Below are 10,911 nucleotides of genomic sequence, written 5' to 3' on the forward strand. Positions count from 1 at the left end.
ACCTAGGTGGATGATTTCTTAAAGATTGATGGAGGAAAGCTTGAATCCTTGGCTTAAAATTGATCACCTTGTACGAGAACACCTATTGACCTCCCTGATCATGAATTAGCAAGAATATCGACCATTAAAGGACATTAAGGTTTCGAAATGAGATTGTCAACTTTCAAAGGCAAAAAAATAAACTAAGTCCGGGAACTTAGCTAGAATTTTCTAAGTCTGAGACCCCTTGACAAGCCTAAAAGAATGAATTAAGCTTAGAAATTTTGCGAGGTCTTACAGATTGGTTGTCTTCTTATTATGTTATCTTAGATTATTTTGCTAAGACTGTGACTTTAGCTTCGCCGAGTGTGTCAAGGATAGCTTGGAAGGGTTCACTTTATTTGGGTCCTAACAGGATTATATCTTATGTTCAGGCTTATAAATTTATTAGGAGGGGATATTTATCTTATTTAGCTCATAGTCATGACACCAGTGTTGTTTTACCTCCTTTCTTGGATTAGTTGTGTTGTCCGTGATTTTATGGATGCATTTCCTACAAAGTTGCTTGGTATGCCTCTAGATCAAGATATTGATTTAGCTATTGATTTTTAGTCGGGCACCAAACCTATCTCTATTCTTCCTTATAGGATATCCTCAACAGATTTAAGGGAACTAAAGGATCAGCTGTAGGAGTTGTTGGATAATTGATTTATCCGACCTAGTATTTTACCTGAGGGTGCGTCTGTCTTGTTTATGAAGAAAAAAATAGGTCATGTATTAATTATCGGTAGTTGAATAAGGTGACAGTTAAGAATAAGTGTCTTTTTTCTCGCATTGATGATTTGTTTAATCTGTTTCGAGTGTTGTGGTGTTTTAAAAGATTGATTTGAGGTTTTGTTATCACTAGTTTAGGATTAGAGCTTTGGATATTCCGAAGATAGCTTTTTGGACTAGATATGGTCATTATGAGTTCTTGATCATGTTCTTTGAGTTGACCAATGTCCCTGTTGTGTTCATGGAGTTAATGAACTGGGTGTCTTAACTCCTTTATTATTGTATTAATAGATGATATCTTAGTTTATTCCCAGAGTAAGGTTGAGCATGAGGAGCATTTAGAAATGTGCTTCAGATATTGAGGGATGAGAAGTTGTATACTAAGTTCTCTTAATACGATTTTTGGTTGGAGTTTATTTTTTTGGGGGTCATGTAGTGACAAGAAAGGTATTATGGTTGATCCAGCCAAGGTTCCAGCGGTTAATGATTGGTCTAGACCTACTTCACCTACTGAGATTCAAATTTTTATTGGTTTAGTAGTCTATTATCATCGTTTTATTAAGGGTTTGTCTTCTATTACAGCTTTGTTGACCCAGTTGACCCAAAAGAACATTTCTTTTTAGTGATTCAATGCTTGTGAGGCGAGCTTTCTAAAGCTCAAATATGTGTTCACTTCAGCCCTTATCTTAACTTTGGCCAGGGAGGGCATGGGTTTTACCATCTTTTGTGATGCTTCAGGTGTCAGTTTAGGTATTGTGTTAATGAAAAAAAGAAAAGGTGATTATTTATGCATCTCGTCAATTGAAGCCTCATGAGAGGAATTATCCTACCCATGATTTAGAGTTGTACGCAGTAGTGTTGGCCTTAAAGTTGTAGAGGCACTACTTGTATGGAATTCGTTGTGAGATCTTCTCGGATCATCATAGCTTTTAGTACTTCTTTATCCAACGAGATCTTAATATGAGTCAATGTCGTGGGCTTGAGTTACTTAAGGATTATGGCTTGGCTATTCTTTATCATTCGGGCAAGGTTAATGTAATTGAGGATGCCTTGAACTAGAAGTCGACTAGCATGGGTAGCTAGGTACATCTGTCGACCCAAGAGAGGCCTTTGGCCTTAGAGGTTCAGTCTTTAGCTAACCAGATAGTTAGGGTTGATATTTTGGTACCGAGGCATATTTTGTCATTTGTGGAGGCTAGATATTCTTTGATGGAGCAGATTCTCATCAGTTTAATGATGTTAAATTAAATCCAATTAGAGATAAGGTATTGAGTGGGGAGGCTAAGGAAGCCTCACTTGATTCAGATGAAGTTTTACTGATTAGAGATCGAGTTTGTGTGCCAAGAATGGGTGGTTAGATTAGGTTGATCTTGGAGGAGGCCCATTGTTCCAGATATTCCATCCATCCAGGTGTTACTAAAATGGATTATGATTTAAGATAGAACTACTGGTGGGGTGGTATGTCGCAAGATATATAGGATTTTATAGATCATTACCTATGTTATCAGTAGGTAAAGGCCGAGTATATAAGACCTGGTAGTTTGCTTCAAAAGTTACTCATTCTCAAGTGAAAGTGGAAATAAATCACCATGGACTTTATGACTGGTTTGCCTCATACATCTTATGGTTTAGACATTGTTTGGGTCATCGTAGATTGATTGACCAAGTCAGTTCATTTTATTCTGGTTCAGGTCTCATTCAGTGATGAAAGGTTGGCCCATATCTGCATTCGTGAGATTGTGTGTCAAGATGGTGTGTCGGTGTCTATTATTTCAGATCAAGGTTCTGTATTCACATCTCACTTTTGGGAGACTTTTCAGGATGATTTGGATATTTGAATGGATCTCAGTACGGCATTTCACCTTAGACTGATGGCCAGTCAGAGCGGACTATTCAAGTTTTAGAGGATATGCTTTATGCATGCATGATGGATTTGGGTGGCCACTGGGAGCAGCATTTGGCTTTAGTAGAGTTTGCATATAATAATATCTACCATTTCAGTATTGATATGGCTCCTTTTAGGGCATTGTATGGTAGGTGTTGTCGCTCCCTAATGGGTTGGTTTGGTGTTTTTGAGGTGAGACCTCAAGGTATGGACTTGCTTAATGAGTCTTTGGATAGAGTTCGGGTCATTTATGATATACTTAGAGCAACTCAAAGTAGGCAGAAGTGTTATCCTGGTCGTAGACTTCGTGCCTTGAGATTTGGTGTTGGTGATTGTATTTTTCTTTGAGTTTCACCCATGAAAGGTGTGATGAGCTTTGGGAAGAAGGGCAAGCTTAGCCTAGGTATATTAGTCCATTTGAGATTCTTTGGATAGTTGGTGATGTGGCTTATGAGTTAGCTTTAGCCCGTGATCTATTAGTTGTTCATCCAGAGTCAGTTCAGTTAGATGAGTGGTTGTCATTATTGAGGAGTCGGTCGCTATTTTGGCTAGAGATGTTAGGCGGTTGTGCTCTAGAGTGATCCTTGTGGTTAAGGTCCAATGGCGACATCGACCTATAGATGAGGCTACTTGGGAGGTCGAGTCTGATATGTGTAGTTCTTATCCTCAACTTTTTATTGATTCAAGTATTTCTTTGCCTTAGTTCGAGGACAAATTAGATTTTTAGTGGTGGATGATGTAATGATCTAAAAATTTGATAAAATATGCGAAATTTGTGATTTTGTGTGATTTGACTATTTTACCTCTTCCTGTAGTTGCATTATGATATTTCTGGAGTGTGGGAGTGATTGGCATGGTTTCCGATGCATTTTGGTACCATTTATGCGATATTGTAGTTTTTGATGGCTTCAAGAGCCTTATTTTGGATTTATGTGGATATCTTTTGACCCGTGCGATATATGGCTGAACGAACTGCTCCAACAGCTCTAGAATATCAATTTTAGGCTAGGTAGAGACCTTTGGTTCGGGTCTCGATGTACCCGAGCTCATTTCGATCTATTGATTGAAAAGTTGAAAAATTGAAAATATGGGTATGGGACCCACCATCCGAGGTCTCAAGCATATCCAAAATGTCTAGAGTGGTAACATGTTTGGTGTAATTTTATGACTTTTAAATTTCATTTCGACCTTTGATTTGGAAAATTGAGATTTCGGATTTTGGGGTCAACTTTTTGAAAATGATATTTTTCTAAAAATCCAACATCGCCAACGCGTCCGGAACATTGAATTTAGTCTAGTTACATAGTTTGTTTGTATATATCGGACTCTGAACGAATTTTGGGCACCCCATCAAAGTTCGAGTTGGACCTTAAAATAAAACCGCTGCTATAGCAGAAAAATCTGTTATATATACCAATTTTTTCCCTTTTTGGCCTATTTTGTTCATTTTTCATCTTGTCTCTTGAGAGTTAAACCCTAAAATAGTGTGGGATCTTAAAAGTGAAGATTTTCAGAGTTTGGATAGCTAGATTAACATCTATTTCTTGATTCCATTACAGATTTAAGGTAAGAATTCACTCTTTTCTTAGTAATTTCTTGATTAATTTCTCAAAATCCCAAAAATCTTAGGACTTGATTTTAAACCCCAGTTTCAATCCTTTTCACTTGAATAATATTTCTATCTTATAATTACTAGTTTTTCATCAATTTAACCTTCAAAACAACTTCAATTCTTCATTTTAACACGGATTTTAAAGATTTTACCCGATAAAGCTTAAAATAATTTTCTTTGATTTGAACCTCGTTTTTACTCAAGTTGACATAGTTTTTCAACTTTAGATTCCTAAAAATATGGGGAACACATTTTTGAAGTAAGGTTACAATTTTGCCCGTCTTTTTTAGGGGTTCGTTTTGACCCTGAATCAAAAGTAGTCATTATGGGTATTGTTGGTTTTGTTTTGGTGTGTAGATTTCATATTTGATATTTTTAGAGGAGTTTAGGATCGTTCGAGGAAGGTAAGGTCGTGGGTTCAAAGTGTAGTGGATCGATTTCGATATTCGAGGTATGTTATGGCTTAACTTTTTCAAACTGAGTTAGGTAGTCAATGATGGTATAAAATGCATGTTAAGGGTGAGAACTAATCATAAAAAATGGTTATATATGTGTTGTGCCTGTGTGGGGTCCCATATGTGATATAATTATCAAAATTGAGATATTATGTGATGTGTATGACTATAACGACCTAAAAATTTGATGAAATATGTGAAATTTATGATTTTGTATGATTTGACTATTTTAACCCTCTATGTAGTTGTATTATGGCATTTCTGGGGTGTGGGAGTGATTGGCATGATTTTTTATGCATTTGGATATCATTTATCCGATATTGCGGTTTATGATGGCTTTGGGAGCCTTATTTTAGACTTATGGAGATATCTTTTGATCCGTGCAATGGATGACCAAACGGACTGCACTATCAGCTCTGAAATATCAATTTTAGGCTAGGTAGATCTTTGGTTCGTGTCCCGATGCACCCGAGCTCATTTCGACCTATTGATCGGAAAGTTATAAAATTGAAAACATGGATGTGGGATCCACACTTGATCAAAATGACCTCAAATGGAAAATATGACTTTGTCAGCAGATCTGGAATGTTGATTTTAGGGTGTTAGCATATTTGGTATGATTTTATGGATTTTAAATCTCATTTCAATCCTCGATTTAAAAAATTATGATTTCGAGTTTTGGGGATCAATTTTGTAAAAATGATATTTTTTAAAAAAATCAGATATCGCCATCACGTCAGGAATGTCAAATTTAGTATGGTTTCATAGTTTGTTGCATGTATCGGACTCTGAACGAATCTCGGGCACCCCATCGAAGTCCGATCGACCAAAAAATAGATATTGCAGAAAAATCTGCAATAAGTAGCAGATTTTCCACCTCTTTTTGGCCCATTTTTCTCATTTTCATCTTGCCTCTTGAGAGTTAAATCCTAAAATAGTGTAGGAGCTTCAAAGTGAAGCTTGTGGGATCTTGGATAGCTAGATTAACATCTATTTCTTGGTTTTATTACGGGTTTAAGGTCAGAATTCACCCTTTTCTTAGTAATTTCTTGATTAATTTCTCAAAACTCCAAAAATCTTAGGGCTTTATTTTAAACCCCAAGTTCACTTCTTTTCACTTGAATAATATTTTTATCTTATAATTACTAATTTTTCATCAATTTAACCCTTAAAACAACTCTGATTCTTGCTTTTAACTCGAATTTCAAAGAATTTTACCCTGTAAAGCTTAAAAATGGTTTTTCTTTAATTTGAACCTCATTTTTTACTCGATTTGACTTGGATTGTTGGCTGTATATTTTTTAAAATATGGGGAACATGTTTTTGAAGTAAAGCTCTAGTTTTGTGCTTCTTTTTCAAAAACTCGATCCGGGGGTTAGATTTGAGCCCGAACCAAATGTAGTTAATATGAGTGTCGTTGGTTTTGTTTTGATGCATAGATTTCATATTTGATGTTTTTAGTAGAGTTTGGGATCATTCATAGAAAGTAAGATCGTGGGTTCGAAATGTAGCAGAACGATTGCGACTTTTAAGGTAGGCTATGGCTTAACTCTTTCAGACTGGGCTGGGTAGTAAATGATGTTACAAAATGCATGTTAAGGGTGAAAACTAATCATGAAAAATATCTATCTATGTTTTGTTCCCGTGTGGGGGCCTACATGTGATGTAATTATCGAAATTGAAATATTAGGTGATATGTGTGACCATTGGGGTCCTATGTGACATTGATAGCCTTGAATACATGTGAATAATTGTATTGTGTTGTTAAAATTCTTAATGTGGTACCATTGGTGTATTGTGATTATATTCATACTTTATTAGCATATGCGACATGTAGAAATTTATGGATGAAACAAAAATAATGAGTGAATATTGGCTCACGTGGTTGTGAAAATGTATCATTGTGGTTGGTTGTGGAAATATATCGTGTGGTTGGTTGTAGAAATATATCATGCAGTTAGTTGTGGAAATATTATGAATGGTTGTAAGTATTACATCGTCATATCATACTCAATCATGATATAATGGTACAACTGTGGCAACATCTGAGAAACACTGGTAACACCTGATAACACCTTTTTGAGGGATGTGATGGAAAGAAGATATGATATATATGGATTATATATGGGTTGACGAACCCCCCATGGATCCTGCGTTAGGAGGCTTACCTCCATGGGTGTATACAGGATTATGTGATGATTCCATAGGTTGTGTGATGACCTCGTAAATCATCATTATCATCATCATCATATACGTTGCACTTACTTTATTGTGTTGTATTGTCATTTATGTAATTCTCTTATATGCATGTGCTCTCTTGTTCTACTTATATGTGATATAATGCATACTTGTGTTCTATCTTGTTGTGATGTTGTAATATATATGATACATTAGAACTATTAGTGCAAGCTGTGTGGGCTACCATTGTGGGATATTTTCTGATTGCAAGTGACGTGGCTTTAGTGTATATTTAGTATATTTTATTTACTACTTTTCTTGGTCGGCCTATGATACCTACTGAGTACAAGTGAACCATATTCGTGCCTACTGAGCCCTTTCGGTGCAGGTCCTAGCTCGAGTGTTCCTCAGCTTGGTTGACTCGGGCGATTATTGGAGCTTCCAAGGTAACGGTTGGACATTCATGCGTCCCAAGTTCACCTCTATATTTCTATAGTAGTTATATCTTTATAAGTATTCGGAGACATATATTATTTCTTTGTGGTTATTTTTCTAATTTATTTGACTCTTGGACCGTATTAGTAGTTCTTACACTATTGACACCTGGTTTTGGGCATGATTGGTATTTTGGATAAGTTCTTTTCGCATTGTTATGATTATTTATATGGTTTGGCTTAATTCTAGAAGTCTTACCTTGGGTTATTTCTTTCTTTTTCTCTTTTGTATTAGTGTAGGTGATACGATTTTGGGTGCCATCATGACCCTCATTTTTGGGTCATGACAGTGACTGTGTGGAGCCCTATGTGATGTTGATAGCCCTAAATACATGTGAATAACTGTATTGTATTATTGAAATATCTAAAATGGTACCATTGGTGTATTATGATACATTCATAGTTGTTGGTATATGAGACATGTAGAAATTCATGGATGAAACTAAAGTAATAAGTGGATATTGGCTTACGCGGTTGTGGAATTATAACATTGTGGTTGGTTGTGAAAATACATCATGTGGATTGGTTGTAGAAATACATCATGTGGATTGGTTATGGAAATACTCATTTTAAATAGTTGTGAAAATTGTATAATCATTCTCATGTCATCATATGCATCATTTCACTTATTTGTTTTATTGATTTACATATACTAGTTGCCATGTATGTGTTCTTGATTTGTGTCATATGTTATGTTTGTTCTTTGGAAATTTTGAAAACACTGGAATACTGAATATTGGTATCGGATATTGGATTTTTGGACCATCTTTGAAGGATCATGTCGAAGAAGAGTTGTGGATATTGGTGATCTTGAGGTTGTGTGCCAAGCTTAAGGTTGTGTGTCAAACTCAAGGTTGTGTGTTAAACTCAAGGTTGTGTGCCAAACTCAAGGTTGTGTGCCAATCCCATGCATCATCATCATCATCATCATCATAATCATAATCATATACGTTGCACCCGTTTTATTATGTTTATGTTGTGTTGGAATTGACATATTGACTTGTCATCTACCTATTTGTTCTATATCTTGACTTGTTAACGTCTAATTGTTCTATCTTCCTTTCACTATACTTGATGACCTTGATTATACATGTCCCTTTTTTTGTCCTACTTGTATATGATATTGTGTATATGTGTATCCCTATCTAGTGTGTTGTGTATTATATGTGAATATTATAGAACTGTTAATGCAGGCGATGTAGGCTACCATTATGGGACATTTTCTGATTGTAGGTGACGTGCCCTTAGTGTATATTTTGTATACTTTATTTGCTACTTTTCTTGGTCGGCCTATGATACATACTGAGTACAAGTGGACCATACTCACGCCTACTGCGCCATTTAGGTGCAGGTCCTAGCTCGAGTGTGTCTCAAGTTGGTTGATTTCGAGCCCCTTCAAACTTCTCAAGGTAGCGGTTGGACATTCATACGTCTGGAGTTCACCTCTATCTTTCTGTATTGATTATTTCTTTATTAGTGTTCGAAAATAGATATTTTTCTTTGTGGTCATTTTTCTAGTTTATTTGACTCCAGGATTGTATTAGTAGTTTTTATACTGTTGACACCAGGTTTTGGAAGTTATGGCTGCTTGTGTTGGTTTTATTTTTTCCGCTTTTATTATATCTATGTGGTTCGCCTTCATTCTAAGAGTCTTACCTTGTGGGCATTTCTGTCTTTTCCCTGTGTATATCAGTTTGGGTGAGAGGCTTACTTGTCAAGATTTGTCGCGATAAGTGCCATCATGACCCTTGTTTTTGGATTGTGACAGAAATTTTTATTTGTTTTTAATAGTGGAGTATACCATATATCCACGATCATTTATTCATTGTTTAATACTATAAAAGATGGAGTGTTATAGTTTTTACATGAACATTAAAAGTTTAATAAAAATCTAAAATGTGCACATTTTTTATTAAATATAATATTAATTTTCTTCGGATAATTTAAAGTAAAATAGCAAAGGGACATAATATATAAATATATGTATATGAACTCCGTGTTTATTAAAAATATTTTATTCTAAAAATATTCTTTTGGTTCATTGTTAATGCATAGTAACATTTGGTACGACATATAGTATCTATTATTTCACTATATATTCATTTACTTCAAACATTAGATATTATTTATATTTAAGGAGTGAATAATTAAGTAAAAAGATACAACTTTAACAATTATTGTAAATGTATTTTAAGAAAGTAAAAGTTTGATAACATATTGTTTCCTCAGAAGGTAATTGAACATAAGATATATAGTCTTATTTGAAATATCCATGCACGCATATTATCTTCATCACCATTCTCGAAATTAAATGACACATTTTTTTAGTAAATCCCAAATGAAGAACTCATCAATTTAAAATTATTAGTATAAAATGTCAATTTGACTCTTAATGAGATGATTTATAATCACAAAATATATAATTTAATTTAGACCACAAATTTTGCAACTTTTTTTATATATTTTTGAATTTTATATCCATCTAAAATATATTATACTTCCTTTATTCAATATTAATTGGTCATCTTAATAATAGTGTCTCATATTAGTTGTCCATCATATTTAATGAAGAAAGCATTAATTAAAAATTTTCTATATTATCCTCGCAATTACTTCTTTTTAAAATTATTCACAATTATTTGTAAAATTTCCAAATTTTTAAGGGGTTGATTATTAAATATATCTTTTTTAGAGTTTCTTAAAATGTGTGAAAAAATAAAAATAACCAACTTGACAAATATAAATTGAAAAGAAGGAAGTAAAACTTAGTTTAACCGAAAAAAATCTTGAAGAGTTTAAGTAAGGCTCAAATCCGTTAAGTCCCAAAACGAAGGAGTGTTTAAGAATGGCCCAACTCCAAAAAGGTCCAAAATGGTAAAAGAAAGACAAAAATCAATTAGGAAAGTAGAGTAGATATTTTTGTACTTTGTCTGTTCTTTGTCTGGTCAAGGTTCATTTTGTTTGTTTTGTCCGTCTAGTGATGCCCATTTTTTCATTGAAAGTTTACTACAAAAATTAAAGCTTAATTTGCTTCATTATTTCTATTCAAAAGTTGTTTCAAGCTCCATTTATAGCTATTTGTGATTTTGTTTCTAGATGACTCCAAGAGGATGAGCTATTTTTGAGCTCTTTTATTTAGGTAAAAAAAATTAATTCATTTTGATTTTGGAATCTTAAAATTCCTGATGAAGTTCTACATCTATTCTCCAAAGGAATCGTCTCTTGATTATCCAGATCCAAGGTGAGCTCTTTCTGTCATCATCTATTAGTTGCTTTGATTAACTGAGAATCGGAGCTAATTTTTTTATATGTGGCTCTATGTACCTATTTTATGAGTTTTATTTTGTTGTGTTCACGGATTTAAGGTATGTGGTTACTCTTCTTTTTCAGATGCATGCATGATTCTAAGATATGTATATCTTTGATGAAATATTAAATAGAGCTTGTGTGTTGATTTGTACTTTCTATCTTCTAAAATCTTGTTTCTTATAGACTCTGATTGTGGAGAAGTAGTCTAAGATTGCAGATATGGAT

This window comes from Capsicum annuum, chromosome 12, assembly GCF_002878395.1.
Source record: "Capsicum annuum cultivar UCD-10X-F1 chromosome 12, UCD10Xv1.1, whole genome shotgun sequence".
Lineage (NCBI taxonomy): Eukaryota > Viridiplantae > Streptophyta > Magnoliopsida > Solanales > Solanaceae > Capsicum > Capsicum annuum.